Source organism: Danio rerio, chromosome 21, assembly GCF_049306965.1.
Source record: "Danio rerio strain Tuebingen ecotype United States chromosome 21, GRCz12tu, whole genome shotgun sequence".
Lineage (NCBI taxonomy): Eukaryota > Metazoa > Chordata > Actinopteri > Cypriniformes > Danionidae > Danio > Danio rerio.
In genome coordinates, this window is record NC_133196.1 from 35,466,917 (window position 1) to 35,490,854 (window position 23,938).

General features: G+C 40.6%; 1 long non-coding RNA gene across 1 annotated transcript in view; it reads right to left on the reverse strand.

Annotated features, from left to right (window-relative positions):
* Nucleotides 1-23,938, reverse strand: part of LOC141380027 (uncharacterized) — a 118,490-nt gene that overhangs the window by 33,656 nt on the left and 60,896 nt on the right. The gene's annotated exons all lie outside the window — the stretch shown is intronic.

Sequence of the window (23,938 nt, forward strand, 5' to 3'; positions counted from 1 at the left end):
AATAGTATTTTGTTATTGCATGATTTTAGTGTGTTCATGATTGATTTCCCTAGCAACGAGATTCCAAAGGGCTTCTTGTTTTTATATATATAATTATATTTTTTTTCAAGCGTTGATGCACTGCAGTTTTATTCGATAAACACTGGATGGCATCATAGAGCTGTGCATGATCACATAGAATAGGGCAAACTTGGTCCTGGAGGGCCGGTGCCCTGCACAGTATAGCTCCAACTCTAATCAAACACATCTGCTTATAGATTTCTAGTGATCTTGAAGACACTGATTAGTTTGTTCAGGTGTGTTTGACTAGTGTTGGAACAAAACTCTGCAGGGACACCAGCCCTCGAGGATCTCGAAATCTGGGGGGCCCAACAAATATATTTATGTTTCTTGATTAATTAAATAAAAAAAATTCTATCATGTTTTGTATGGGGTCCAACAAAAAAAATCCCCCACTCAAATTATGCACTGTAAAAAAGCTGGGTTCCACACAGTGGACCATTTTTTACAAGATATTAATTATGCAGATTTCCTACAGGATTGTCAGCTCATTTTTCTGTAGGAAAAACTGCATGAATTTTATGAAGGAAATAAAATTTATGGAGGAATTATTTCCACAGAAGTTACAATCCGACAGGTCTATTACAGTTCCAGCAGGATTATTGTGCAGTATAGATATGAAGTTGGAGAAATTTCACAATGAAACAATGTATTTTTACAAATAATTTATCACAATTATTAAAATTTAAGAAAAAAAAAAAAGACTAAAGCAGTGTCCAGTTCATAGCAGGTGGCGTTTACTCCGATTTCCTAACAAAAAAATGAAGAAAAATTTCCTTTGAGGGGTAAAGTTGGTGTAGGGCAGAAAACAGTCTGGACATTATAAAGCCATTACAGCTATGGAGAATCCTTGTAAACAACCAATACATCCTTTTCACGAGACTGTTATGATGTGTTTAACAGTCATCATAATTTAAAAATCCTTGACAGTTTTTAATATTTGGATTTTTAAAATCATATGAACATTTATATGTAGTTATGAATGTATTATATCATCTTTGATACAGCATCTATGGGGCTGAGAGTAAATTTGATGTTATTCATTCTCTAGCTGAGGTCTCACACAATTTTTTTCTTGTTTCTGAAAGTCATGAAATTTTTATTATTTCAGCAAATAGGGTTGTAAAAAAATATTTGTTGTACTCTTCCGTTCACTGCGCTCCAAGTTTACCTAATGAAGAAGTCCACTGATAAACCCAGAAATGTGAAAATAATCTATTCCTTCATGTTGTCCCAACACTAATTGATTAACCTAACTCTTTTTTTAAACATAAAACTATTAAGTTGTACACCCCCCCCCCACCACAAAAAAAAAAAAAACCTCAAAAACTGTGTTGATTAAGCTCATTTTAAAGAATCAGTTTGAACAACCAGCCAGAATATTTTCTTGAGTGGGGATTAGTCCAGCAATCAAATCAGATAAAGATTTCAGATTTTAGTTTCTATTCTTTCAAAAGTATAGCCTTAAGATACAAAGTTATGTGATAAAAAAAAAAAATAGACACCAAAATAAAAATAAAACAATTCAAATAAAAAAAACGGTGCTTATTAGGACTGTTGGGCCACATAGCTGGAATTTCTTGGGGCCCCTGATTCACTAAACTTTATTACAACTTTAATTTAATATATATACAGTCATCGAAGCCGCTGTAAACATTCTCTTCTTTTTTTATTGACATGCTAGCATCACAGTTGTTGCTGCCACCTTAAAGGTGATCTTTTGATTGAGATTTGCGCCCAGGTTTTTAAAAATGTTGGATCACAGATTGGATCAAATCTTGGAAATGGGTTTTTCAAAAGTAACAAAGGGATTTTGAATTAAGTTTACACCATGCAATCCTATACATTATTAAAAACGTTGGACTCAGATTGGGAACTATTTGATACAAAACAAACAAACAAGCAAACAAACAAACAAACATTTTTTTTAATCAAATGAACTAAAAAAAATAAAAATTGGTTTATTTTTAAAGTGAATGATTACAAACTTAATAGTAACTGATATACAGTTGAAGTTAGAATTAATAGCCCCCATGAATTATTATCCCCTCTATTTATTTTTCCCCCAGTTTCTGTTTAACGGAGACCAGATTTATTTAACACATTTCTAATCATAATAGTTTTAATAACTCATTTCTAATAACTGATTTATTGTATCTTTGCCATGATGACAGTAAATAATAAAGATATTTTTAAAGACACTTCTATGCAGCTTAAAGTGATATTTAAAAGGCTTATCTAGGTTAATTAGATTAACTAGGCAGGTTAGAGTAATTAGGGAAGTTATTGTATAACGATGGCTTGTTCTGTTGACCATTAAAAAATGTAAATAGCCTAAATGGGCTAATAATTTTGAAATAAATTTGTTTTTGTTTTGTTTTTTTTACTGCTTTTATTTTAGCCACAATAAATAAATAACACTTTCTCCAGACGTTAAAAATATCATCCAAAAAAAATGTAAACTTTTTGTTAATTGCAGAGTTTCTGTTTCTTACCATTAAAGCTGTTTGCTGTGGTGGAGTCCTGAAAAAGCATGCTCAAGCATTTACAGCATATTGTTGTAAATATTAATCAAAGTATGAATAAAAAGAATGACCTTTTAAAATGACTCAAGAGTTATGAGTAGTGATTTTTACGCTGTTAAAGGCTGATGTATTTACAAGTAATTTGTGGATGTGTGTAAACTAACATTCTGTAGTGCATTTAGTTAATGCCCACCAGGCACACAACATCATAAGACGTTTATATTAGGTTAGATTTATGGTGTGATATATGATCAAAATTCAATGTCTCGTCAGCGTTTAAGGACAACATTATTTTGATGTCCAACAAAAACATCAAATGACGTTGATATTTGGTTGATTTTAGGTTGTGTTAGAAAGTGACCAAAATCCAACATTGAGCCAACATCTTAAACCAACATCATATTGACGTGGCATTTATTTATTTGGTATGGCAGCCAAAATCCAACATCTGGTAGACGTCATAGTGGGAACGTCCACACAACGTCAAGCTGTAATTTAGACTTTAGTATTAGACGTTGATATTTGGTTGATTTCAGGTTGGATGTTGGACACTGACTCATGTTGATGTCTTGTGCCTGTTAGGTGTTTAAAGCCATTTCGGTCATCATACAGTAAACATCCGTCATCTTCTCATCAGTGACATGCATCTAAACAGTCTCTATGTCAATGTGTGTTAAAATTTTCAACATCTTATTTGGCACTTTTACTGCTTCCAAACAGTTTGCTGCAATTATAAATCGCCCATGTCTTGAGGTATTCGTTATGATGTGATTAGATTGGAAAGGAATCCCAGGACTTATTTTTTATCCACATGAAAAAATAAAGTAGTGACTGCAGATTGAAGGAGTAAAAATACCAATTCAGCGCTAAAAATGTACTCAAGGCAAAGTAAAAGTACACATTTTTAAAACTACATAGTAAATCACAATTTCTGAGAAAAACTACTTAATTACAATAACGTGAATAATCTTAATTTGTTACTTTACACCACTGGCTGTTTGTGACCTATTTTGCCTGTTGTTCTTAGCTAAGCCAGTAGGCTACACTGTTGGCTGCATTTAAGGTTCTGGTAAACATGATTTTGGTAATCCTGAAATTTGGTTTTGGATCACAGTCATCCAACTCAATGTTCCTTTAAAAAAACTGTCATAAATTAAGATAGATCAGTTAATACAGGAGAGCAAAACCTGGAATTTCCAAATCTGGACCAATTTGATCCAGATTAAATGTTTTAAAAAACTGGTGACTGGGCCATTTTAGTTTAGTAAACTCAAGTTTAATCTTCAAGAAACCAGTCTTGAGGTGATCTGAGCTTTGTGACAGTGTGTTATTATGCTGAACATAGACATAACAAAATGAGTACACTGTGGTCAGAAAAAATCCCCAGCGCACCTTATGTCAAACCAAAGTCTGAACCATTGATACAAGGCAGGATTGTTTTAATGCTTTCATGCTATTTATGTTAAATTATGACGCTGCTTCGTGGTTTGTTGTGTTGTGTTTTCAGAGTTGCTCTTCTGCAGACCTCAGTCAGTTGTAATGAACAGATATTTGAATTACTGTTGGCTTTCTATCAGAGTGAAGTGGTCTGTTCGTTCTTCTCTGACCTCAACAAACCATTATCACTCACAAAGCTGCCAATCACCGGATATTTTCTCTGTTTTGGCCCATTCTCAGTAAACACTAGAGATAATTAGGTGGGAAATTCCAGCAGATTAGCAATTTCTGAAATATTCAGGATAGCTCACCTGACACCACAACCAAGTCATATTGAAGGCTACATAAATCACCATGTTTCCCCATTCATAAAGGAGGTTTTTATTAGGTTTTGTTGCCTGCGCCAGAGCATGTTTTGTTCTCAGTTAAAGATTGCAAACCCAAACTGGATTTGTTTGGATATATCAACCTAATTGTTACTCTGCAACCCAGAGTTTGTTCACATTGCTTTGTGCAACAGGCCTCTAAAGTTTGGTTTAAAATTCAGCAGATTGAATTGGTTGTGTTTGGTCCAAACAAATACAAATTTGGTTTGCGATCTTTAGCGGGTCTCGTCTATATGCTTCCACTCCATTGGCTGATTAGATAATTTAACAAGAAGCCAAAAAAGTAGCATATACTGTTACCCTATTTACAACACCTTAACTCTTTCTGGCTTTGACCGTAAAGTAATAACGTGCACCTTTTGTAAAGCAGCTTTGGATTTAAAATTTGTCAAAAGCATTTTAGAAAAAAATAAACTTGAATTTCAATGAATCCAACTAAAAAGGTGTGTACCTTATGAAGTGGCAGGTGAATGCATCTCAAGTATATTATAGGTTGATTACATAGCATAAATTGCATACTACTTGTTTTAAACAGTACCTGAAACAGTAGGCATAACATTGACACTCATGTAAATAGACAAAGTAATATTTTGCATATTCAACCCATTTTGTGTACAAATCACTTCTTATTTTAGAATTTATGATTTAAGCAAAGGCAGCATGGTGGTTCAGTGGTTAGCAGTGTCAGCACACAGCAAAAAGTTTGCAGGTTCCAGTTGGGCCAGTTGCTGGGCCAGTTGGCATTTCTGTGTGGAGTGTGCATGTTCTCCCCGTGTTTGTGTGGCTTTCCTCTGGGTGCTCTGGTTTCCACCACAGTCCAAAGACATGCGCTGTAAGTGAATTAAGTAAGCTAAATTAGCTGTAGTGTGTGTTGTAGTTGTGGCTGGAAAGGCATCCAATGGATAAAAAGTACGCTGGAGTAGCTGGCGGTTCATTCCAATGTGGCAAACTCTGAAATGGAGACTAAGTCAAAGGAAAATGAATGGTTCAGTTAACTGACAAGGCATATATATTGTTTAAATTGGCTTTTAATGCATAGCATCTCGATGTTTTAATATTTGTTGTTTTTTATTGATATCTCTTGTATTGTTTTGCATTCTCTGCTTTTTAGTTGTGCTGTATAATTTGTTTTTACTCGTGTAAAGCACTTTGGTCAACCTTGGTAGGTTTATTGATTGAAAGGTTGATATTATTCAGTTTTTTTTGGGCTAAGGCTGCGTCCGAAACCGCCTAATACTCAGTAGGTACTGCATTTGAATTTAAACGTACTATTCGGCCGTTAGAAAAGTATGTTCTATACAGTGTGAAAACAAGAAGTATAAATGGAATTTGAACGTACTACATCCACCATTTTGTCTTGGTCATGTGACCTACCTGCGTTAGTTACGTTGCTTCACTTCCATTCATGAATTCTCTCGCGGGGCATTATGGGTGTCACCGACTCGGTCCCAGTCATTCCCCTCGCTGGCCAGCAGAGGCCACCATCTCCGGACTTCTAGCATTACATCATCCACTTACGCTGATTGTGCACACACCTGTTCTGAATCTGGTTAACGACCCACGCAGGGGCGCCTCCAAGGGGTGGCCAGGGGTGGCCACGGCCACCCCTCGGTAAACTCTGGCCACCCCTGTGGCCACCCCAATATAATTTTGCGGTTGACATTATTGATTTAAATGAACTTATAAATTCCCAATATTTAGATAAATAAATAAATAAATAAATAAAATGCAGTCACTAAATTATTGTTGGTGTTACTGACGTAGCTCTCCCCCTCTGTTTCAATGCTGGTGAAAGCAAACTGACGCATGCGCGCGGAAAACCATTCCCGCGCGCCTCACGCACTCCTGTGTGAATCCCGGTTGGTTGTTTGCATGCACGCCGACAAAATAGGCACCGCTCATGCGCCATGAAACCGGAGTAACAGCCTTTTGTGTAGAAGTGTCGGCACGCAGCGAGTTTTGAAAGTCGGTTAAAGTTTATATAATATGATGATGATGATGATGATGATGTTACTTTCACTAAGCATGCCTTTAAAGCAGAAAGAAGGGATAATGAGTCAGGGAGGTAAGACTTCATAACATGATTTATCAGCCATGATCTGGTCTAAGACCACAGATAATTCTATAACACATTTTTTGTATTCTTTAGAATTGTCATAATTAATTTTCATGCAAAAGGTTTCTTAAGTGATGTTGGCATATCACTCCAGTTGTTGTTTTCCAATAATATTTAGGACTGATTTCTGTTATTTATTCAGAATATTAATTGTATATTAATATTATTTATATTTATTTAGAATAAATATAAATACATTGTTATATTTATTGAATAACAAATCTAACAATTCAAGAGAGGTGGGGGTGTATAGGGTGGTTCGCCCAGGGTGTCATTTAAACTAGAACCACCACTACCCTCCCCGATCGTCCTTGAAAGCTCGCACACACCTTCAATAGACAGCAATGGCAATTTAATATTTACCTTAAGGTACAGTATATCAATAGAAGAAGCTGCATTAATAAAATGGTTCAAAAAGCAATATGGATAAATAATATTATTATAGTGAGTGTGTATAGTAATGCCTTTTGTTCAGTTTGTTCATTTGTTTGGGTAATTAATAAACTCATTATTCTTTCATTCATTTTCTTTTCGGCTTAGTCCCTTTATTAATCCAGGGTCACCACAGCAGAATGAACCGCCAACTTATCTAGCACATTTTTACACAGCGGATGCCCTTCCAGCTGCAACCCATCACTGTGAATAATAAACTCATTAATCTTCATTAATTTTAGACATGGCATATCATGATGTACAATAAAGGTACTTAAAAAAAGAAGTTATTTATACAGTATATGAAAAGTGTTTTTAAACTAAACATAGATTTTTATTTGGTTTGCACATGTACTTGCTGAATTATTTCAAAGAATGAATTGCAATATTTCAAGTAGAATTAATTAAATGAATAAAAACTACATTATTTCATTTACCAGAAACAAAAATATAACATTACACTGAATTCATTATTTTTTTGTGTGCCACCCCAAGATTTGGTGCGGCCACTTCTGGCCACCCCTAAGAAAATTTTCTGGGGGCGCCACTGGACCCACGTACCCTATTTAAGCCGCACACAAACACTCATTCAGTGCGAAGTCTTGTTCAGCCCCGGCCAGCATTACTGAGCTTTATATCAAGCCTCATCTCTTGTGTACGACTCCAGCCTGTTTCTGACTTTGCTTCGCCTTCTGCCTGCCCACGACCCACGCCTGATATACGGACTCTGATTCTTGCTGCCTGCCCTTGACCCAAGCCTGTTACACGGACTCTGAATCACGCCCCTTGCCTTCGACCCATGCCTGGTAACTCACTCTGTGTCTGTTCACTGTCATTCCTGAAACCATTACTACTACTGTGGATGTGTGTGTGTGTGCACCCAGGTGCATATTGTGTGTTTGAGTTGAGATTGTGGTAAATAAATACTGCATAATGGATCCCTCCGTGTCAGTCTCCTCGTTACAGAACACTTGCCCAACATGGATCCCGCAGCCATACAGGTTTTGTCTCACGAGATCACAACTCAAGCTCAGGTACTAACCACACACCAACAACAGTTATCACACCTAACTCAGTTGACAGATGAACTGGTGAAATCACTGCAAAACCTGCAAGCTGCTCCCACAGCGCAACTCACCGCCAACTACTCTACTAGTCAACCCTCTGTGGCACAGACCCAGACTGCTTCTGGCGTTCGTCTGGCATTCCCCGACAAGTTTTCAGGTAACCCAGCTAAATGCAAAGGCTTTTTACTGCAGTGCAAACTGTTTATCGCCCTACTGCCTCATTTGTCTAAGGATGAGAACGGGAAAATTGCTTTTGTATGTTCACTGCTCACAGGAAAAGCTTTAGACTGGGCTACTGCAGTTTGGCCAGACAGCACCCCGATATTCCCCTCATTCAATGACTTTCTCAAACGATTTTGCACTGTGTTTGATTACCCTGAGGGTGGTCGTAATGCTGGTGAAGAGCTTTTGTGTGTGCAACAGGGAGATCGACCCGCAGCTGAATTCGCTCTGCATTTTCGCACACTGGCACTGCAAACAGGCTGGGCTGATGATCCGCTCACCACACTCTAAAGAAGAGCTCTGAGACCTGAACTGCAGAAGGAGATGGCATGTCGTGATGAGGGGAAAACATTGGACCAACTCATTGAACTCTCAATCAGGTTAGACACGTTACTTCGCACACGTAACCCTTTGTGCTCTGTCACTTCCAGTCCTGTATCCCCTGAACCTCTCACGGAACCTATGCAACTGGGCAGAACCCGTTTAACCCCTGAAGAGCGTGAACGACGGAGGAGGAACCACCTATGCCTATATTGCAGACTTTCAGGACACACGAAGATCCTGCGTCCCAACAAACCTCCACCTAAGGCTCCTCCGGTGAGTGCTACCACCGTATTCACGACTACTAATGATATCATGAGTGTGCCTGTTTGCTTAAAACATGAGGATGTTGAAATCTCAACTGTGGCCATGGTCGATTCAGGAGCCGCTGGCAACTTTATTGACTACACGTTTGCTTCAACTCACTCCATTCCTCTAACCTCCTGTAATTCCTCTCTAGCCATCACTGCTATAGACGGGCGCCCCCTGGGGGAAGGACACATACAATTCCGAACTCTGCCAATATTTCTTCAAACAGGCTCTCTCCATGTAGAAGAGATTTCCCTCCTTGCAATTGACTCTCCACGACACACCATTATCCTCGGACTTCCCTGGTTACAACTCCATGACCCTCAAGTTTCCTGGAAAACTGGTGAGATTACTAAATGGAGCGATCAGTATGTTACCCAATGTCTGTATTCTGTTTCCCCTGTCCAGATCAACACTATAACCAGTATTGAAGACTCCGAGATCTGTCAAATTCCCGAGACTTATCACGATCTACTCGAAGCTTTTAACAAGCAGAAAGCCACTAAACTTCCGCCTCATCGTGAGAATGACTGTGCCATTGAACTATTGCCAGGCACCACACCCCCTCGTGGCCGAATCTTCCCTCTCTCTCAGCCAGAAACCGAAGCCATGAACACGTATATGTCAGAGGAGCTGGAGAAGGGCTTCATAAGACCATCTACATCACCTGCTTCAGCCGGGTTTTTCTTCGTTAAGAAGAAGGACGGCAGTTTACGTCCCTGCATCGACTACAGAGGACTTAACGAAATCACTGTCAAATATCGATATCCCTTACCACTAGTTCCAGCAGCCCTTGAACAACTCCGCTCAGCCCAATACTTCACTAAGTTGGATCTCCGCAGTGCTTACAACCTCATCCGCATTCGCCAGGGAGACGAGTGGAAAACCGGGTTCTCTACTATTAACGGCCACTACGAATACCTTGTCATGCCCTTCGGCCTAGCTAACAGTCCATCCGTGTTCCAGGCTTTCATCAATGAGGTGTTTAGAGACATGCTCAACCAGTGGGTTATCGTATACATTGATGATATCCTTATTTACTCCAATTCCCTATCGGAACATATCCAGCACGTCAGAGCGGTAATAAATCGCCTTATCCAGAACCAGTTATATGCCAAGATTTCTAAATGTGAGTTCCATCAGACCTGCATCTCATTCCTGGGCTATAATATCAGTCCCGAGGGAGTCGCCATGGACCAACAGAAAGTCGACTCCGTCACACAATGGCCTCAACCTGAAACCATCAGACAGTTACAACGTGTCCTGGGATTCGCTAACTTCTACCGAAGGTTCATCCGGAACTTCAGTACAATAGCTGCCCCCCTTACAGCTATGGTTAAGGCAAACAACGCTCGTCTAAAGTGGAACTCAGACGCCATCAAAGCGTTCAACCAGCTCAAAGCCCGCTTTTCAAGTGCCCCCATCCTGTCTCAAAGATCTTTAACCACGAAGAAACTTCATCCCTGTGCTTTCTACTCCCGTAAGCTCAACCCCGCTGAGAGAAATTATGACGTGGGTAACCGCGAACTCCTCGCCATGAAGGCTGCTCTAGAAGAATGGAGACACTGGCTTGAGGGCGCTAAACACCCATTTACCATCATTACCGATCATAAGAACTTAGAGTACATTTGTTCCTGTAAGCGCTTAAACCCCAGACAAGCAAGATGGGCGCTTTTCTTTACTCGTTTCGACTTCCAAGTCACTTACACCCCAGGTTCAAAGAACGTCAAGGCGGACGCTCTCTCTCGCCTCTCGAACGAGGAAACTTTGACAGAGGATGTCGAACCCATTCTAAAGGACCCTCTAATTATTGCACCCATTCAATGGGATATCGAACATGAGATCATACAGGCTTCTGAACAAAACCCCACTCCGCAGGCATGTCCCGAGAACAAGATCTTTGTCCCCCCATTGCTCCGTGATAAGCTGATTGCTGAAGTGCATACTCACCCCAGTTCCGGTCATCCAGGCATTACTGCAACAGTCCAATTGATTCAATCCTGCTATGACATCATCAACTTCCTTAACAAGTGTGCTCCTTGTCAAATGGCCAAACATTCACGTCATCGTCCAGCTGGTCTACTTCAACCCTTAGAGATTCCACGTCGTCCTTGGTCACACATAGCCATCGACTTCGTCACTGATTTGCCCCAATCACAGGGTAACACCACCATACTCACTGTTGTGGACCGATTCTCAAAGGCCTGTCGACTCATTGCCATACCCAAGTTACCCACAGTCCTAGAAACAGCAGAATTGCTGTGTGAATATGTATTTCCTTATTATGGTCTTCCCGAAGACATCGTTTCAGACCGAGGTTCCCAGTTCACATCCTGATTATGGTCTGCCTTCTTTAAGAACCTCCAGGTAAATGTCAGTTTGACCTCAGGCTATCACCCTCAGTCCAACGGACAAACGGAACACCTCAACCAGGACATTGGTCGCTTCCTACGCACCTATTGTCATTCAAATCAAACAGAGTGGAATAAGTTTCTCATGTGGGCTGAATATGCCCAGAACTCCCTGGTAAAGGCATCTACAGGTCTGACTCCCTTCCAATGCGTACTTGGTTTTCAACCTCCTCTATTCCCCTGGTCAGGTGAGACCACAGAGCTCCCAGCAGTCGACACCTGGTTCAAGAAGTGCGAGGAGGTATGGAACGTAGCTCACACCCATCTAGCGCACGCCATTCGAAGGTTCAAGGAACAAGCCGACCGTCACCGTCGTCCTGGTCCCACGTATTCCCCAGGACAGTGGGTTTGGCTATCCGCTCGAGATCTCCGTCTAAAACTAACCTGCAAGAAGCTCAGTCCCAGGTACGGTGGTCCATTTCAAATAGATAAACAAATAACTCCTGTTTCCTTTCGACTGACACTCCCTAACCATTATCGCATTTCCCCCACTTTCCTTGTCTCTCTGCTCAAGCCTGCTGTTGGTCTAGCCGAGGCGGATAGGGAGGTGGCAGCCGGTGAACAGGGTCCCCCGCCTCTCATGATCGACGGAGAGGAAGCCTATCAGATTCACGAGATCCTGAGATCCAGACGCCGGGGTGGTCAATTACTCTGTCACCGACTCGGTCCCAGTCATTCCCCTCGCTGGCCAGCAGAGGCCGCCATCTCCGGACTTCTAGCATTACATCATCCACTTACGCTGATTGTGCACACACCTGTTCTGAATCTGGTTAACGACCCACGTACCCTATTTAAGCCGCACACAAACACTCATTCAGTGCGAAATCTTGTTCAGCCCCGGCCAGCATTACTGAGCGTTATATCCAGCCTGATCTCTTGTGTACGACTCCAGCCTGTTTCTGACTTTGCTTCGCCTTCTGCCTGCCCATGACCCACGCCTGATATACGGACTCTGATTCGTGCTGCCTGCCCTCGACCCAAGCCTGTTACACAGACTCTGAATCACGCCCCTTGCCTTCGACACATGCCTGGTAACTCACTCTGTGTCTGTTCACTGTCATTCCTGAAACCATTACTACTACTGTGGATGTGTGTGTGTGTGCACCCAGGTGCATATTGTGTGTTTGAGTGAGATTGTGATAAATAAATACTGCATAATGGATCCCTCCGTGTCAGTCTCCTCGTTACAATGGGATAGCGAAGCAGGCATGGGATGGACACTTCAGAATCTCGCAGGAAGTAGTAAGTCATCCGGGTACTTCTCGCAAATGGATTTTCGAATTCTTTGAATTCAGACATACTACTTGGCTCGCATACTGATTTTACCATACTGTATAAAAAGAAGTATGCGGTTTCGGACGCAGCCCCTATTAAATTATGCTTCATTTTCCTTCAGCTTGGTCTCCTTATTTATCAGGGGTCACCACAGTGGAATGAACTGTCAACTTATCCAGGACATGTTTTATGCAGCAGATGCCCTTCCAGCCGCAACCCAGTACTGGGAAACACCCATACACTCTTACATTCACATACATACACTACGGCCAATTAAGTTTATTTAATTCCCCTATAACGCATGTCTTTGGACTGTGGGGGAAACCAGAGCACCCAGAGGAAACCCACATGAACATAGGGAGAACATGCAAACTCCACAGAAGCACCAACTGACTTAGCTAGGGCTCGAACTGGTTACCTTTTTGCTGAGAGGCGACAGTGCTAACCACTGAGCTACCATGCCACCCTATTGCATTTATGTTTTCATAAATCATAATCTTAGCAGATGCTGAGAAAAGTAGCACATACTTAGAATACACACTTAATCAAAATAAGATAATGGATAACATAATTTTAAAGAATTAGACTTTTTTGACTGCATGCCTTTGCACTGTTTCCATTGCTTTGTTGTAGGGATGCCTTAACAATATTCATTCATTAATTTTCTTTTTGGCTTAGTCCTTAAAGGGTCGCCTAAGCGGAATGAAACGCCAACTTATCCAGCATATGTTTTACGCAGCAGATAACCTTCCAGCTGTAACCCATCACTGGCAAACATCCATACACGCTTATTCACACACATACGCCACGGATAATTTAGCTTACCCAGTTCACCTATACCACATGTTTTGGACTTAAGGGGGAAACTGGAGCATCCGGAGGAAATCCACGCAAACGCAGGGAGAACATGCAAACTCCACACAGAAACACCAACTGACCCAGCTGAGGCTCGAACCAGCAACCTTTTTGCTGTGAGGCGAACATGCTACCCACAGCGTCACTGTGCATTTATTTTAACAATGAGTTAGCGCATGACATGGGATACAATATTCAAACAATTAAAGGGATAGTTCGCTCAAAATGGAAAATTCCGTCAGCATTTACACATGCTCTCAAACCTGAATTTCTTTCTTCTGTTAAACACTGTGATATATTGATGTTTGCATTTTTGTATTTGAAACAATGGGGACTCCGTAGTACGGATGTAGTTGATATAGTTCTGGCAGTTTCCTTTGAAAGCAGAAGTAAAGCTGTTGCTTAATACGGACGCTCCGACTCAAGTGTATCTTTTACAGTCAGATATATCACAGTAAAAGTTGGCGACGAGGATAAACTAATGCTCGGATGATGGCACTCATTGGAAGTATAGGTGAATTTGCTCCGAAAGCAGAATCTTGGTCGGCCTACATTGAACGGCTGGAACAGTTCTTTGTGGCGAATGAGATAAGCCAGGAGAAGCAGGTTGCAACTCTCTTGAGCGTGATGGGGGCAACAACCTATGGTTTACTGAGGAACTTGGTACAACCAGAAAAGCCAAAGGATAAGTCGTACAAAGAAATTGTCGACACCTTAAAGAGTCATTTTGAACCAAAGCCGTTACTGATTGCCGAAAGATTTCGTTTTAATCATTGCAATCAAAGAGCCGATGAAACAGTTACGGAATATGCAGCGGAGCTGAAACAGTGTGCTGTGAGTTGTGAGTTCGGGGCAACGCTGGATGAAGCATTGCGTGATCGATTCGTGAGTGGAATCCGCAACGAAGCCTGCCAGCGACGGCTGTTGTCAGAATCTAATCTGACGTTTGCACGAGCGTTCGAAATCGCATTAAGCATGGAGACAGCTGAGAAAGACACGCAGCAGTTGCGAGGGCATGACTCGCACTCGAGTGTTGTACATAAGGTGGAAGTGCGACCTTTCAGTCAACGAGAGAAAAAGTGCTATAGATGTCATGGGAAAAATCATAGCGCTCAGGTATGTCATTTTAAGGATGCAAGGTGCCATAACTGCGGAAAAATTGGGCACATTAAGAGAGCATGCAGAGGAAAGATGGAAGTTGGAAAAAGGAAATTGTATGCAGAGAAGAATACTAAATATGTGGAGGCAGAGGAAGCTGAATTACCCATGTTTTCACTACGGGCTGAGGAAAATAGCAAAAAGTCATTCACAGAGACGTTTGATGTAAATGGCAAGGAAATTATGATGGAAATTGATACTGGCGCGGCCGTGAGTATCATATCTGAGAAAGAATTTAAGGCGGTATTCCCAACTGAGCCACTAGAGGTCGCCAGAGTCAAGCTAAAAACTTATACAGGTGAGCTTATGCCTGTATTAGGACAGTTTGAAGCAAAAGTGAGCTATGATGGGCAAACTGAAGTGCTAAGTTTGATTGTGGTGAAAGGAGAGGGGCCTTCGTTGTGTGGCAGGAATTGGCTGCAAAAACTCTCATTGAATTGGAGGAAAATTAAGCATGTCAGTCAAGTGCAACAAGTCACGTCTATTGAAGAGGTGCTGGAGTCATGCTCTGAGGTGTTTAAAGAGGAATTGGGCACACTCAGAGGGCTTAAGGCAAAAATACGAGTTAATCCTGAAATTTCTCCACGTTTTTGTAAAGCTCGTCCACTGCCTTTTTCAATGAAAGCTCAAGTTGATGCAGAATTAGACCGGTTGGAGAAGGCTGGCATAATCACGCCTGTTAAATACAGTGAATGGGCAGCACCCATTGTGCCAGTGGTAAAAAAAGACAAGACTCTAAGATTGTGTGGAGACTACAAATTAACTGTGAATCAAGCAGTCACTACAGAAATTTATCCACTACCGCGGATTGAGGAGTTGATGGCTACACTGAGTGGAGGTACCATATTTTCCAAGATTGACCTGGCTTCCGCGTATCAGCAGGTCCTTCTTGAAGATGAGTCCAAAGAGTTGCTAACCATCAACACGCACCGAGGATTATTTGTCTATAATAGACTTCCTTTCGGTGTCAGTTCAGCGCCCTCTATTTTTCAAAGAATTATGGAGAATCTCATGAGAGATCTTGATGTTATTGTTTACCTTGATGACCTATTGGTCACTGGAAAAACAGAGCAGGAACACCTGCAGAGACTACAGGCGGTGCTGAAAAGACTCCAGGAGAACGGTTTGAGGGTAAAAAAATCTAAATGTGAATTTGGAAAAAGCCAAATTGAATATTTAGGATTTGTGCTAAACAGCCAGGGCCTTCATCCATCCCCAGACAAAGTGGATGCAGTCAAGAATGCACCAGTACCTACCTGCGTGAAGGAGCTGAAAGCTTTTTTGGGGTTGGTCAATTACTATGGCCGTTTTTTGCCCAACCAGAGTACTATGGCTGCCCCGCTCTACAGACTGCTGAGAGATAACGTGCCATGGGAATGGAAACAGTCTGAGCAAGAAGCTTTTGAAAAATGTAAAGATTTGCTGACAAACGAAAAGGTTTTAATTCACTATGATCCTAGTCTACCACTTACCTTAGCTTGTGATTCTTCTGCCTATGGGATCGGCGCTGTGTTGCAACACACCATGCCCACCGGAGAAGAACGTCCCATTGCTTACGCCTCGCGGACACTGTCACCTGCTGAAAAAAAGTATTCGCAGATTGAAAAGGAGGGGTTGTCGCTGATCTTTGGAATAAAAAAATTTCACCAGTACCTTTGGGGAAGAAAGTTCAAGATGGTAACTGACCATAAACCTTTGTTGACTTTGTTTGGAGAGCACAAAAGTCTACCCACCATGGCAGCAGCCAGAATTCAAAGGTGGGCAATCATTCTGTCCGCTTACGATTACCACATTGAGTACTGTCCCTCAGAGAAAAACAGTAATGCAGATGGCCTTTCACGTGTTCCCTTACCGGAGATGACTGATGGGGGCACAGCTGCCCTATCAGAGCATATTCATGCACTAATAGCGGAGCACTTCGAACAAGCTCCTTTGAAGGCAGAACATGTGTCTCGTGTAACACGCAGAGACAAGGTGTTATCCAAGGTGCTTAAATATGTCATGGAAGGTTGGCCAATGAATGTGGATGAAAATCTAAAGGCCTATCACTTGCGGAGGTTAGAACTGTCGGCAGAGAGAGGATGTGTACTTTGGGGCACCAGAGTTATAATTCCTGAAAAACTGAGAAAAATTGTGCTGAAAGAGTTGCATGTCGGCCATCAAGGGATGGTAAAGATGAAGGCACTTGCCCGCAAGTATGTGTGGTGGCCTAAAATGGATGCAGAACTGGAACAGGTTTGTAGAACCTGTGAGCCATGTCAGATGGAACAAAAGGCACCCCGCCAGGTTCCTTTACACCCCTGGGAATTTCCTGGTCAGAGCTGGAAGAGATTACACATAGACTTTGCTGGTCCTTTCTTAGGACACACATTTATGATTATTGTGGATGCATATTCAAAGTGGCTGGAGGTATTTAGAATGCCTAACCTTACTTCACAATCCACCATTTCAAGGCTGAGAAGGCTGTTTGCAGCATACGGACTTCCGGAACACATAGTCACAGACAATGGAACACAATTCACTTCGGAAGAGTTTAAAAATTTTATGCAGCAAAATGGCATTCTTCATTCCACAAGTGCCCCAGGTCATCCCGCTACCAATGGCCTTGCAGAAAGGTATGTGCAGACATTTAAAGGGGGAATAAAGAAACTTGCACACGTGACAATGGACTTGGAGGATAAGATCTCACTGTTTTTAATGCAGTATCGCACTACTCCGAACTGCACTACAGGGCAATCACCAGCCGATCTTTTCCTTAACAGACATGTGCGCACTCGGCTGGACTTTGTTCACCCAGATGTCACTGTTGCTGTTCGCAGGAAACAGTACCTACAAAAGTTCCATCATGACAAAAGGTCTGTGGAGAGATCATTCTCTGAGAAGGATGCGGTTTACCTTCGTAATACCACAGGAAAAGGGAACAAATGGGTTCCTGGAGTGATAGTAAAGCAAACCGGTCCTGTGTCTTATAACGTTCAGGGACAAGACACAGATGGCACTTTCAGGAGACATTGTGATCAGTTAAGACCACGGGTTGTAGTGGATGATCCTGTTGAACAGATGGACTGCTCTGAGACTGGGACTGAAACTTCCGTTAGACCCTGTGCATCAGAAGAGGAGGAACCGGTCATTTCAGAGACTTCTGAAAAGGACAGTGTAGGAAATACAAGCATGGCACAGGGTCTACGTCGCTCATCTAGAATTAGAAAGACACCAAAACGCTATGACCCATAATGCTTAGGAATTACAACTGTGCAAATGCAACCAAGTTTAAAATTTGCAATGGTCTCGTAATATACTAGGTTTAGTATTTTTTTTTTTTTCTCTCTGCTGTTGTGTTAATGCAAGAAGAATTTAACAGCTACTGTTAGTTTTGATAGTAATGTTGTTGCATGTGCAGTTTTTTTTTTATGTGAAGGTAACAGTAAATGTACTGTGTTTAAAAAGGGGGGTAATGTGATATATTGATGTTTGCATTTTTGTATTTGAAACAATGGGGACTCCGTAGTACGGATGTAGTTGATATAGTTCTGGCAGTTTCCTTTGAAAGCAGAAGTAAAGCTGTTGCTTAATACGGACGCTCCGACTCAAGTGTATCTTTTACAGTCAGATATATCACAAACACAAAATCAGATATTTTGAAGAAAGCTGGAAACCTGTAACCATTGACTATCATAGTATTTTTTTCTACTGTGGAAGTCAATGGTTACTGGTTTCAGCTTGGTTCAAAACATTTAGTTTGTGTGTTTGACAGGAGAAGCCACTTGAAGGTGAGTAAATAGTGAATAAATTGTCATGTTTGGATGAACTATCCCTTTAAGGTTTGAATGAGCTAATCTAGAGATCATAAGGATATATAAAATTTGCAGAACATGGAAAAGGGTTCTCAGAATTTTGATCATGGTATAATAGTTAAATGCAGCAGAATTAAGCGAAGGTTTACAAACTAATTTCGAGAGGAGCATGTGATATGATTAACTGCAGCTGGCCACCCATCTACATTCATTAGTTAGCCAATCAGATCAATCCTAACTCACTATGGCAGTACTCACACTATGTACAGTTGCCTCGAACCGGGCCGTAGCACGCTTGTCCCCACTCCCGTCTCCCCCGATGGCCCGCACTCACAATCGGGCCTGGGCACGCTTATGTCATCGCTGCTGTGCTGTTCAGTAAGCGCTCACGCTCAGCACAGAGGAGATTTCTCTAGTTATATAGTTTCAGTCGTTTGATATGCAGTGAGGTGCAATGAAATATTTCGCCAAACAGTCCTTAGGTATGTGGTGACACGCAGTCAGATATTTTGCCGAACAGATCCACCACTATTGGCGCTCATAAACAATCATAAAGCCCTCGTGCTGCAGGAATGAGGAGGTCTGCTGAAGGTGCGCAGCTGACGTGCAATGAGGGGTTTGCGTCTTTAATAATCTAGGGCAGTTTGCGTTCATTGAACAGTAAGAATGATAAATAAATTCATGTGAAACAGTCCCTTAAAGTCACGTCTCGCTTTCAGTTTCGGGCTTTGCAGCTCACACTTCAAACGTGGCCCACCTCTTCCAACCGGGCTAGGGCCAGCCTAGTGAACTGTGTTTATATTTAAATAAAATGTAATTTTAGCAGGGCATCACAGTCATCGTCGTACAGCAAGAAGGTCGCTGGTTTTAGCCTCAGCTGGAGTTTTCCGGTGTGCACCGGTTTCTTCCACAAGTCCACATGTGCTGGTGAATAGGTGAATTTAATAAATTAATTTGTTCTTAGTGTATGTGTGTGAATTAGAGTGTATGGGAGTTTCCCAGTGATGGGTTGCAGCTAAAAGGGCATCAGCTGCATAAAACACATGCTGGATAAGTTGGTGGTTCATTCCGCTGTAGCAACCCCTGGTTAATAAAGGGACTAAGACATGAACGGAAGACAATAAGGAATTAGACAAGACAAGTATGTATATATATATATATATATATATATATATATATATATATATATATATATATATATATATATATATATATATATATATATATTTAACATTAATATCAAACAAAAGTAGTAAGTAACTACCAGAAATCCTGTGGAGGATACGTGCTGGTGATTTCTCATCACATACAGCCTACCTGACCACTGACATGTAAAAGGAATGTAGCTTTTTCCGGAAAACTGTGCTTGAAATGTGGGATGTAAAGATTTGGTGACAACACACTGAAACTGTCAAGAGATAATCCTGCCATAAGCACAAACACACTCCCACCTGCTGAGGGCTAAATATAGTTTCATCCCTGACATCTTCCACATCATGATACACACAACCAACCAGGGATAAACCTTTCATGGTAGAACATCAGAAGGTCTAAGAGTTTGAGGTCAGACTTAGGCCTAGAAGATACCATGATGTTATGTATGGCTTTTTGTTAAGTAAAATCACATTCCAGATATACGCTGTTAATGACTTCCTATAGACTTTACAGTAATACTTGCTGCCGTTTGCGAGTAACTTACTGTAAATCAATTACAGCAAAATACAGCATTTACATTTACAGCACCATTTTTCTGGCTGTATATGGATTTACTACATTGTATATCTTTATCTTAAAATGTACAGTATAATTCACAATGCAACTTTAAAATACAGTAACATACTGCATAACTGTATACAGTAAAATTCAGCTCATATTACAGCTAAGTTTGGAAGAATTTCAGTGCGTGAAGAACAAGGGCATAAGCCTAAGCTGAACTACTGTGATCTCCGATCTCTCAGGTGGCACTGCAAGAATTGTCATTTATCTATAAACAATATCAAATTAACTCATTTCATGTTTATTTCTGTAGCACTTTTACAATGAAGATTGTGTCAAAGCAGCTTAACATAGAAGTTCTAGTAAATTGAAGCTGTGTATGTCCAGTTTTCAGAGTTTAAGTTCAGTTTAGTTAAATTTACTGTGTTTTAAATTTCACTGCAGGAAGTACAAACACTGAAGAGCTAATCCATTGATGCCCAGAAATAACTATATGGGCTCAGGACTACTTTGGCAAATCTTTGTCAAGTACCACAGTACATAGCAACATACACAAATGGCAGTTAAAACTGTACTGTGCCAAAAAGAAACCCTATGTTAACAGTGTCCAGAAGCACTGTCTACTTCTCTAGGCTCGTAGGCCTCCGGGATGGAACATTACACAGTGGAAACGTGTGCTGTGTGATCAGATGAATTAGTTCTGACAGAAATGGACGTTGTCATTTATACTTAATAAAAAATCTTCTTTGACCTGCTATAAGACGTATAGCAATTTAATGCATCCTCAGTGCACAAAATTAATCAGTGTTTTCATGCTCTTCTCTTTATGTGACAAAGTCATACTGTAGCTTGACTGGAATTGACATCAAAATATAAGTGCTTAATAAAATTCCTTCACACATCAGACATGTCATTTAATATTGAGCACTTTCCTGATGTGTCTCCTTGCTGATCAAGTGAACTAATGATAAAAAAAAATATACAGCAAATTCTTAGGCATTCAGTATTCAAAACTAGTCAAGTATTTATGCTATACTTCGATTTCAGACATCAGATGGATAATGTGCAAACAGACAAGTCAGAAGTATAATAAACAGTCATCTCTCAAATTCTGTTTTATTAGAAAATGTTAATAATTAGTAGCTCTTTCACTTGCCGTGACAGTTTATTGTAGCCATCTTAGTTCAAATGAAGCAGAAGTCATCTCTTTCACTACATTGCACAACCTAACCAAACGTGTCTCGCCTCACTGCCTAATGTTATTGCTAATTCAACACTTTAATTGCAGAATGACACCAACCAAACAATACATTTAACACAGGAATTTATCATGCAAAAAACATCATAGTCAAATGTTTATTAAAGGCACATTTTTATTTTGTTCTGCAAACTACTGATGACATTTAGTCTAAATTTAAAATAAAATTTAGCATTGAATTTAGGTCAGAAAATGAGAACTGGTCAAATTTAAAAAGCTGTTGTTATATTGATATTGAGATAACATTATACCAGTCTTTTAACCTCACTAAGATCAATCAAGAAATCAACCTTTTGGCGTAATAACCTTAAAAACATACATTTTAAAATTATTTTAGCTCTTTAGTAATAATGCATTATTAAAATACTGTAGGCTATCCAAAGAAATCAATACTGAATCTAATACAATTGACATAAAAAGCAAATTGCAAACTAAATATCTAATTGTGCTCTAGCTATAAAATTTGTGTTAATACCCAAGCCTAATAAATACACAGCAGCAATCATTGTGCAATGCAAACGCTATCAGTAAACCTAATGAAAATTTGTTTAGAAGAATATCTCATATATAGTACTGAATGAAGGTAAAAAAGGTACTGTATTCAATGTTGACTTGAAATTGTCACCAGATGTCAGTAACAACCAAAGTAATCCATATGTAAAAAAAAAAAAAAAAAAAAAACTAATCAATTTTAAAATTAAAGTACTGTATGTATAATAAAATTAAATGGCACAGGGAAAATATTGAACCCATCGTCAGTGTAAATTAATATTAGCTGCTTCAGTTCCAACATCTGCATTCCCAGGAGAATTAAGATTCTAGGCTGGACATTTTGGCAGTTTCTCAATATGTGTTCTTGCGTCCATTGTGTTCTCGTGTAACGTTATCATCAACAGCCAAAGTTCAGTTTCAAAGCTCAAGACTGGAGGACGTGTGAAAATTCCCGAATGTGTTTTTGATATCGGCCATGCACCAATGCAGACTTTAGTGCATTGAGTAATATTTAAGTTCAGAGAAATAACTTATTTATCTCAAGAGTTTCCTGACAGTAAATAAACATTACCATGAAAATCTTAATAAAGGCGTAAAACACATTAAAGCAGGTCGCACACTAGAAGCGCCACTCGGCGCCGCGACACGGCCCGCACATGACGCGCACAATATTTAACATGAAACTAATCAGATGGTGCTCTGTGGCGTGGCTGAAATATGAACTGCATCCTGAGTCATGGCTGGGCGCCGCCGACAGCCGCCAACTTGTGGCGACGGTGTGTGTACCCTATTAGAAACCTATGTTAAGAATTCTAAAATGCATGGCGCTGCGTGGCGCTACACGGTGGGTCGCCGAGCGGCGCTTCTGGTGTGCGACCTGCTTAAGGGTGTTTATTTGCTGAAATTCATATTAAAATATTTGCGTTCTCGTGGTCTCCCAAGTTCATTCTTCCGAGATAACATAGCAAAAACGGTCTCCAAAAGACAACAAGTCCATTCTTGGCATTCTTGTAATTGAGAAACAGTCTTTGGCAAGACAATGGTCCAAAACACAGTAAACACAGCTCTCAACTGGATTCAGAAAAGAAAGTAAAGCTGCTAGAATGGCCTGGCCAATCCCCTGACCTGAATCCAATAGAAAAAATAACTAAAGATTATATTACACAGATGAGACCTACAGAACTATCAATATTCGAAGTTTCTTTAAGGGGGGGGGGGGGGGGGGGGGGGGTTGATCACACCAGAGCAATGAATAAGACTTCATTCTCCTTAAAGAGACATTTTGAAACTGCCATTACCATAAAGCCTTATATACAAAGTGGTAAATACACTTCAAAATACTTAAAATGTGTATAATTTATTCTGGGTTTTAATATATTGTTTGTTTGTTTGTTTGTTTATTAAGCTCTCTTGCTGCATCTGAAATGGCATACTACTCAAGTAGGTATAACATTTGTCAAGACCGTCTTTTAGATGAGATGTTAAACTGAGGTCCTGACTCTCTGTGGTCATCAAATATCCCATGGCACATCTCGTAAAGAGTAGAGGTCACAGCCAAGCCAGTTTCTCCCCACTCACAGTCACATGATTCCCCCTGTCCTCAGTCACTGCAATCAACAAGATTCTCGTCCCCCTGAATTCCAATAACCAAGTGCACCTGCATCACTGCTCATCACAAGTCACCCATAAATACATGCATGCTCCCTCACTCAGTGTCCGGCCTCGTCGCATCAAGAAGGTCAAAAATGGTCAGTCTATTCCAGTTATTTTCATGAGTTATACTTACCTTGTCTGCTCCTTGTCTCTTAGCATTCTCCATGTATTTTCCCAGTGTACATCCCCTCTGGTTGTGTCTTCTGATCGTTTGTTGTCTCATTACTGTCATCAGTAGCCAGTTCACTGCATCACGACTTCACTGCTCTAAATCTGAAAGACAATAGACTTTACCTGTTGATACTTCATCTGTTTATATCATCTGTTTTAATAATGACTGTTTACTTACTCACTCAGTCCTTGTCCACGTCCTCCTTCTGTGACAGTAGGGGTGTAACCCTGGTGTCCTGGCCAAATTCTCTCCATCGGCTCGATAATGACCTCACAATCA